The sequence below is a fragment of the Elephantulus edwardii genome, unplaced genomic scaffold (assembly GCF_000299155.1).
Source record: "Elephantulus edwardii isolate Elephantulus edwardi_28Jun2011 unplaced genomic scaffold, EleEdw1.0 scaffold00054, whole genome shotgun sequence".
Lineage (NCBI taxonomy): Eukaryota > Metazoa > Chordata > Mammalia > Macroscelidea > Macroscelididae > Elephantulus > Elephantulus edwardii.
The window spans coordinates 16,786,910-16,796,983 of NW_006399804.1; positions in this window are offsets into that span (position 1 = coordinate 16,786,910).

A 10,074-nucleotide genomic window follows, 5' to 3' on the forward strand; every position below is an offset into this window, starting at 1 on the left:
TATTAAGAAAAACTAAAAAAAAAAAATAAATAAAGGGAAAGAAAAACTCATCTTTTGCACATTCTTTGGTTTACAAATTCTGTTGTTTCTAAAGGATATGAACCTCTGAGTACTACTCTTTACCTCTGACCCTATACTCTGGTGGCATAATCTGTGGGGCATACCCAAAGGTGGAGCCTTTCTGGCATTTCTAATCCATTAGCTATGCCAAAGCATTAAACTGTGTGGATCATAACAAATTATGGCTATCATTCAGAAGAATGAGAATTCCAGAACAATTGTGCTTGTGCAAAACCTATAGGTAGAACAAGAGGCTATTGTGTGAATAGAACAAGGGAACCCTGCATCACTTAAAATTAGGAAGTGTGCATCAGGTATCCTTTCTCCATACATAATTAATCTGTATGCTGAGCAAATTATTTCGGAAGCTGGGCTCCATGATGAAGAATGTGGCTTCTGGATTGGAGAAAGACTCATCAATAACTTTTGTTATGCAGATGACACAACCTAGCTTGCTGAAAGCGAGGGAGACTTGAAGCACCTCCTGCAGAAGGCTAAACACTGCAGCCTTCAATATGGATTGTATCTCAACATCAAAAAAATAAAAATCCTTCTGGCCACTGGACTGATAGACAAAATTGTGATAAAGAAAAGATTGAAACTGACAATAACTTCATCATACTTGGAAACACAAACAATACACTTGCTATCACCAGTCAGGACATGAGGAGATACATTACTTTGGGGAAAGTCAGTAGTCAGGGACCTTTCTAAATTATTGAGGAGCAATTATGTCAGTTTGGAGACTAAGGCACACCTGATTCAGGACAGGGTCTTTTCAATCACTTGCTACAGTGCTGAGAGCTAGATGGACAATGAGTAAGGATAACAAAAGAAGAGTCAATGCCTTTGAACTGTGGTGTTGAAGAAAAGTGCTGAATACCCTATGGACTTCCAAAAGAACAAACAGATATGTCTTTAGAGAAGGTGCAGCTAGAGTGCTTCTTGGAGAAAAAGATAATAAAGCTTTGTCTCATATAGTATGGGCATGTTGCTAGGAGAGGTTATTCCTTGGAGAGAGATGTCATGCTTGAAAGGTGGAAGGATGGTGAAGGAGAGGAAGATCCTCATCCAGGTAGATTGACACAGTGACTACAGCAATGGGCTCAAGTGTGTCAGAGATTGTGAAGATGGCACAGGATAGAAGAAGGTTCAGATCTGATATTCACAGGGCCACTATGAGTTGTGATGTTAGCTTAAAAGTTGGCTTTTCTAGCCATTATGACAACCCTTTCTAGTCTCCAGTTATTTTAACTGTAAATTAGTAAATCATCAACAGCTGTGGGACTAGGATGAGTGAGCGAGCGAGCGAGAGAGCGTGAGCGCTTCACATACTGAGGAGCTTGCCTTGAGGGACCCTGGTGTGTTGGAGAGACTGTTGATGACAAGGTATAACCAGAAAAGTCCTGACATAAAGGCCACAATTTACTGCTCTTGACAGATGACTGAAGGAGAAAGTGACTTAAAGTGAATGATTAAGGAAACCAGAAAAGCTTCTTGAATTTGTATTTCTGAATGGAAACTAAGACTTTTACTAATTAAGTAATTATGTTTTGCCACCGAGCTTAGGACTGCTGGAGTGAACCTAGACTTGAATTGTGAGATATTCTTTGCCTTTCCCATTCCCAACCTATTTCCCTAATAAACCCCACTCTTGGCACCACAACTGTGAGTAAAGTCTGTGAATCAACAACTAACATCAAACCTAGTGATTGGTGGAATAAGTGCAGGAGCATGGAGTGGGGGTGTGCCTTGTCTGAACAAGTATATATTTATTTGCTGCTATGGATATTATTGGATTATAGCAGCCTAGAACGAGGATGGGGATATTAGTTACTGTACTTCATTCAATCTCAGGTCAATCTACCAATCACTATAAACAAAATCCATTGCCATCTAGTCACTGCTAACTCATGACGACTTCTTGTGTTGCCAAATAGAAATGAACTCCACAGGGTCTTCCTGGTCTTTATGAAAGCAGATCACTAAGCCTTTTTCTGTGTTTCTCCTGGGTAAGTTTGAACTGTCAAGTTTGAATTCACTAATCCAATGCAAACTGCACCACAAATGGACCTCTGTTAACTATAACATGCACCTATTTTTGGTATTTAGTTTTCCCCTTTAGATATCATATTATAAACTTGATTAAAAGGTGAGGAATTATGGCAGTTTCTCTTGTTACTGGTCTAATGTTAGACTATCTGCTATCTCACTGGAGCCTCTCCACATCTATATTGGGTTTTAGATCACATGGATGGCAGTTTGTGCATTAATTTCCTGGGCCTGTCCTGACAAAGTTCTACAGAGTTGGTGCCTTTAAATGACAACTGATTATTTCACAGTTCAGGAGGCTGAGAGTTCAAATTTGAAGCACAAGAGTCACAGAGTCATGCTCCCTTTGAAGACTAAATGGGAATATCCTTCTTGCCTAACTCAGCTTCTGGTGGTTCTAAGAACTACTTGGCTTATAGATACATCTTCACATGTATCTCTGCCTTCTACATCTCTTCTCTTTTATAAGGACACCACTCAAACTGGTTTAGGACTCTCTATTCCTGCATGACCTCATGCTAATTGATAGCATGTTCAAAGACCTTATATCCAAAGTCACATTCCCAAGGACCAGACATTTCAACATAATTTTTTTTGGGGGGGGACACAAATTAGTCTGTAAAGGAGCCCACTGATACAGTAGTAGTTAAGCTGTTAGTTAAGCTTCTAGCTGAGTTCAAAACTCACTAAACTGCTTCACAGAATTTTCTAGTCTGTAATCTGGTAGTTTAGTGACAAGAAACTGTGCTGTAATCCTGAAGGCATGCAGTTTGAGGCCATCAGCTGCTTTGCAGGAGAAGGATGGGCAATCTCCTCCTGTGTGATTAACTGCCTCTGAAAACCCACTGTAGGGTCAGCTATGAGTCGGTTCTGACTATACAGTACACAACAACAACAAGAAGAACAATCTCTCTGAGAGCTCTGGTGGCCATTGATAAAGAGTTCTGCCAACCCAAAGGCAAGCAGTTCAAATCACCAGCTGCTCTACAGGAGAAAGATGGGCAGTTTCCTCCCATGTAAGAGGAGCTTCTGAAAACTCATTGGAGAGTCAACTAAGATTTGGTTCCATCATGATGACATAAAACAATAACAACAGCAATCTTTATGGGAACAGATCACTAAGATATTTTTCCAAGAAAGTCACTGATGGGTTCTAACCACTGACCTTATTTGGAATGAGTGATGAAGAAATATCAATCAACTTAGGTAGCATCTGAGTGCTTAAATTCCACATATCTGGACTTACCATAGATTATATATTGGGAAATCCTATGGGATAGTTCTCCTCTTACCCACGGTTCTTGTGTTCGTACACAGAAATAACGAATTCACATAGACTCTCTATTGGTCCAATAGCACCCAGTTAACTCTGAAACTGTGAAAAGCCAGGAAAAGAAAAGAAATGTAGAGGTTTCCAGTGTTCTATTGGCTACCATGGACTGCACTTTCCATCAAGTGTTGTCCAACAACCCTGGCTCATTTGTACCAGCTCCTGTGTCCCAGGACATGCCTAAACCCACAGAGGGCACATGACACAGCTTCTCAGCAGATTGTCCTCTGATCTGCCCCTGGACATTTATTTACATGTTGGGCCTGTGCAATCACAGCTGGCTTTAGTCCCTGAAACAAAGGACTGTGGGATGCACATCTCCATAACTTTCAAATGCACTGAAGCTTCCCGGATCTGAAAATCCCAGACAGTACTAAGCTTTTAGTATTTTGAATTCTCATCCTTTTAATAAACCAACTGGCTGGCAGCCAATTTCCTTTGTATTCATCACCTTTGAATGTATTCATCTGCTAACAATACTCAGTACGGGATGGTTTCAAGCCCACATTTCTAAAAGAAAGAAGAGGGGGGAAGGAAATTATATGTCAAGCAAAAGAAGTGATGAAGAAATATTACAATATAAACAGCACGTACAAAGCTGAAGAGAATAGAGCTCTGTGCTCCAGAAAACAAACAGAATCCATAGAATTTTGGCTTCTACAAGGGGGTCAGGACACTCCTTAACCCCTCAGGGATTAGAACTGTAAACATTCAGAGCCTTGGGATGAACTAGAAAAGGACTTAATGTGCTAAGAATTTAGATGCAGCACTATGACATAGTGGGATAGTACCATTAAAATCAACTTTATATGGAAGTTCTAAAAAAAAAAAAAAAGCTGAGCAACTATGGTTCAATTTAATATTAAAAGTGATGTCATTCTAGTTCACAAAATATTCTACCATTCCCACAGTAAGCCTTGTTGCAGGGAAAATGACTCCAAACCATGTCATTAGTTCTGTATATCTGGAAGACTTAAATGAACATGTGGAGCAACTGTCCACAGAAGAAACCACTTAGATTTCTTTCTTAATAGCCTCCCAAGAATCATTGTTTTGTGTTTGGGTATGTACAGTACATTTCTGACTTGATTACCTTTGTTGTTGTTGCTAGGTACCTTTGACTCAGACTTACAAGGCCCTCATATACTTAATTTTTTATGTTTTTGATGTATCTAAATTTGTCTGATCTTCCACCTTCTGCCTAATCAGTGCTGTGCTCAAGCCCTTTGTTTCAATTCTTTTATCAATTCATTTTGTTGAGGGTCTTCCTTTCCTTCTCTGATTCTCAACCTTTCCAATCATGATGTCCTTTCAGGTGATTGGCCCCTCCTACAACAAGCACCGAAATATGTGAGATAAAGTCTTGCCATCCATGTCTCTAAGTAACACTCTGGTTGCACTTCTTTCAAGACATACTGGGGGTTTTTTATTTGGTTTTTTGTTTTGTTTCTTTGTGTTGGGGTTTTTTTTTTTTTTTGTCAGACCATGACAATACTCTATCAAAAGGAATTGGAAGACACAGAAGAATTTCATGAACAACATATGAGCAAGAGCCTATGGTGCTGAAAGAAGTTCAGGCTGCTTTGAAGGAAATGGCAAAAAATAAGGCTCCAGGAATAGATGGTATATCAATTGACATATTTCAGCTAACAGATGCTGCCCTGGATGTTCTCACCAAGTTGTGCCAAGAAATCTGGAGAACAACCACTTGGCCAACTGACTGGAAGAGATCTATATTTGTTCCCATCCCAAAGAAGGGTGACCCAACAGAGTGTGGAAACTACAGAACAATATCACTGATTTCACATGCAAGCAAGATTCTACCGAAAATTATCCAAAAACGACTGGAACAACACATCAGCAGAGAACTACCAGAAGTCCAGGCTGGGTTTAGAAGGGGTTGTGGTACTAGGGATATTGTAGCTGATGTTAGATGGATCTTGGCTGAAAGCAGGGACTACAGAGGAATTTCTATCTGCGTTTCATTGTTTATACAAAGGCGTTTGACTATGTGGATCATAACAAACTGTGGCTGACTCTGAGAAGAATGGGAATCCCAGAACACTTGATCAGTGCTAAGGTGAAACCTATACATAGATCAGGAGGGAGTCATCAGAACAGAGCAAGGAAACACTGCACGGTTCAAAATTGGGAAAGGTGTATGCCAGGGATGTGTCCTATCTCCATACCTTTTCAACATATATGCAGAACAGATTATCCAAGAGGCTGGGCTCTATGAGGAGAAGTGTGGTGTCAGGATTTTTGGAAGATCTATCAACAATCTGCCTGATGCAGATGACACTGCTTGCTGAAACTGAGGAGGACCTGAAGCGCTTACTGCAGAGGGCCAAGGACTGTAGGCTTCAATATGGATTGAGGCTCAATGTCAAGGAGACAAAGATTCTCACCACTGAAGCAATTGGCAGCATCAGGTTCGTTGGTGAAGAGATTGAGACTGTTCACAACTTTAGTTTGCTTGGCTCCACAGTCAACACTCTTCTTGGCAGCAGCCACGAAATTAAAAAACATATTGCAATGGGAAAGTCTGCTGTTAGGGACCTCTCCAAAGTATTGAAGAACAATGGTGTCACTTTAGAGACTAAGGTACATCTGATACAGACCATGGTCTTTGTAATCACTTGTTATGCATCAGAGAGTTGGACAATGACTAGAGAGGCCAGAAGGAGAATTGATGCCTTTGAGCTATGGTGCTGGAGAAGAGTATTGAGTGTATCATGGACTGCTAAGAAAACAAACAGATTCATCCTGGAGAGGGCTAAACTGGGCTTCTCCTTGGAAGCAAGGATTCTGAGTCTTTTTCTGACATACTTTAGACATGTTGTAAGGAGGGGGACATGCTTGAGAGGGTGGTGGGACAGCGCAGGAGGTGGACTGATTCAGTGACTGGGGTAATTGGGGTGGGTGTGTTGGAGACAGTGTGATTGGCACAGGACAGAGCAGGGTTTAGGGCTGTTGTACATAGGGTTGCTATGAGTTGCAAGCCACTCAATGGCCCATAACAACAACAAATCCAGCTTCTGGAATTCTCAGCATACACACAAATAGAATAGTTCTGGTGAAAGGATACACTCTTACACGTGCCAATTTTGATTCTAAATCATGCATTATCCCCTGGTTCTGCAATGACTACTTCTAGGCTCATGTACACGTTCTGCATTAGCACAACTAGGTATTCTGACATTCCCTTTCTTCTCAAACTGATCCATAATTTTGATCCACAAAGTTAAATGCCTAATAAATAGAACACAGTAAACATCTTTCTTGTATTCTCTGCTTTCAGCCAAGATACATCCGACATCAACAGTGATATCTCTTGATAAATCACAAGTGAGGTGCTTTCCAGAACAGGAATTTCTTTTCTTGTGATTTCAGAGGCTAGAAGGCTAAATCAAGTCATTGGCTGGTCTTTTTCTATAGCCCCAGGAGTTTGTAGGATTCCCTGGCATCTATTTCTCTCTCTCTCTGTCTGTTATGTTGTTTTTATAAATCAGAAGTGATTATGTATGGTCTCACTTATATGAAAAGTCTACAATAGGCATGTGTACAGAGACCAAATCTCACAATGTTTACTAGGACCAGGGAAGAATAGGAAAGGAAGACGGAGCCATTGCTGGAGGCCATTGGTTTACATTGATGGTGATGGACAATTAGAAGCAAACAGTGATGATGGTCACACAAAGGGATAAACTTAATCAATGTCACTGAGCTGTCCTGTTAAAAATGTTGAATTGGCAAATGCTTTGTGACATCAAAGGCATGATTAGGTTCAAGATCCATTCTACTGTGTTATGATCTCATTAATATAATGAAAACCTGACTGGAAAACATTATAGCCTTCTGTCTCTGTAGAATCACATCTATAAGGACAAAAGGCTATAACATCAAGAAATATTTTGTTACTGTACACTGTTGAGTTGGAACCCACCCAAAGCTGACTTCCTCCAGTGGATTATCAAAGGCAGTAAATCATGTGGGAGGAGACTGCTCATCCTTCTCCCAAAGAGCAGTGGGTGGATTGAATTGCATACCTTTCTTGCGTTGGCAGTGCAATCAATTCTTTACTACTAAGTTGCCATTTATGGGGATAGGTGAGAACACAACCCCATGTTTAACAATCTCCTAGTACAATAAATCCAATTTTATTGCTCTAAGAAAGATCTTAATATAATGAAGTCTTGAGTTGAGGGAGACCAGTTATGGGCTATCACCACTACCTCAAAGGTTGTCTATTTGTGTGAAGTTTCTTCCTTGGCCTGTCCCAGGTAACTTCTCCATACTCTCTTGTTTTTGTAGAAAAGATTCATAGGTTACTGTGAACCTCCCTTCAAAGAATGTAGTCTACACGAACTTTATGAAGTTTGTATGTAAACTAGTATGAAATTTTCAAAAAATCAAGCAGCCCATTGTTTATATGGTGTCATTTTCATCAAGCCTGACACGGATTGTTGTTATGTGAGTTCATATCTATTGTATTAGAGACAGAATCTAAATACCAGAAGAGTCTCAACCAAAACCCCAACAGAAATTCGGTTTTGGCTCCCTTGCATTTCACAATAGCTTGGTGTGAGTTGAAGGTGCTATCACAGGAATTTCTCAAGAAAAATAAATTACAAATCACATCAAGTATATCATATCTAACATACGTGTCCTAAACTGGACAAAAATCTTGATGCCTTGGCCAAACTTTTTTGTAAAACCCACAGTATTTCATTGGAAAAACTGTACACATTTTGAGTGGAACAAAAGCTAAATACTATATTTGTGAAGGTCAAAGATCTAGAGAGATTTTGGTGAAATCAGCAAAGGTTCTTTCTATGCTTGAACCTGAATCTCGTTTAGGTTTCAGATTATAAAAACAACTTTTGCCCTGTAACAAGGTTTATTGTATGTCATTCAGAAAGTCTTCATATCCCGGAGGCCTCTTCAAAATAACTCTTCTTTGAAAATATTTAAAAAACCACAGGGAACATTTTCCCAGTGAATCACAATCTGTCTGGGAAGTTAGAGAAATCAATCAAATGAGTCTTAATTTTTCCTTGGACTATTTGGACAATTCCGATAACAATGCATTATAGTCACAGTCCACATTTTTCAGACCTAAAGACAACGTTTTTTTTTACTTGATTTTCTGTTCTTGCAGCAGGAAGTGAACGTCTAAAAAGAGGAATGGTTTTTAGCAAACATACCCTGAATACCTTTCCTAAGTGATTTTTCGGTGCCATGCCCAAATCCTCTTAGATGAGTAACGTCCAAATTCCATTGCTGAATGGAGTCAGAGTTCTTTCTGCGAAGGAAGAAGTTAATTAGAGGAGAAGTACCTTTCACATTGTGAATCAAAACAGCCCAGAACTAAAAATTTTAAGTTGACACTGCATATTTCAGAGTCTCTGTACTCTCCAAAGTTTATTGTGGCTTCCTGGTATTTATGCACTTCACACCTCATCAAAGCGAGCTCCACAGTAGCTGCTATTTAGACCAAGCATTGTTTTCACAAAGCCCAGTGGTGGCTGGTTTCATTTGACAAAATCTAAGTAACCTAAACAGCTGGTTCCAAGCTTGGAAGAGTCTATACATGTGCTAATTTCCTAGGGCCACCACAACAAAGTACCACAAGTAAGTTAGCTTATAAGAAGAAAAAACCTCACACTACCTTGCTATTCTGCAGGCTAGAAATGAAAATTCTGAATGCTGTCAGGGTCATGTTCTTTCGGTCTGCTGTTGGGGAAGATGTTGTTGTTGTTGTTGATTGCCTTTGAGTCAAGCACAACTCATAACGACACTATGAATAAAAGGCCTGAAGCCCCTCTACAACCATTGACATTTATCAAAGTTCATAGAGTTTCCGGAGACATTTTGTTTAGGAAGTGGATGCCATTCCTGCTTCCAAACCTGTCATCGTATGTTATTGTTGTTATATGCCATTAAGTCACTTGCAATGTTTAGCAACCCTATGTACAGCAGTTCTGAACCCTTTTCTGTCCTGAGCCAGTCTCACTAACTCTGACATACCAACCCCCATCTCATCTGGGGTCTCCCTCTCCTGTGCTGTCCAACCACCCTTCCGAGCATGATGTCCTTCTCCAAGGACAGATCTCTCCTGGCCGTGTTCCCAAAGCCAGTGAGGCAGAGTTTCAAAATCCTAGCCTCCAAGGAAAGGTTTGACTTCACTCTCTCCAAGACAGACCTATATTTCCCCCCCCTCTTTAGCTTCTAACAGACCCAGGTTTTCTTGGCTAGTGAATACAGATGTTGTCAAGTAGGAATCACTCATTGCTGACCCTCCAAGGATTTTCAGAGGCTGGTAATAACATGGGAAGAGACTGCCTATTTTCTCCCTTGAAGCAACTGGTAGATCCAGCTTAACTTTTAGGTGGCAATGCAACTCCTTACTCACCAGGCCACCAGAGCATGATGCCTGTTTAAAGACTAAGCTGCGCCTAATTCAAGTCTTGAATTGAAATACTGAAAAATGCTATGGGCAAAACCTTGAGTGATTCTAGAAGCATCAAAAGCAGATGAAAAAGACACACAGAAGCACTATACCAAAAGAGTTGGTCAACAGTGAAATATTTGGGAAGTACTACCATATGATCAAGAGCCAATGGTAATAA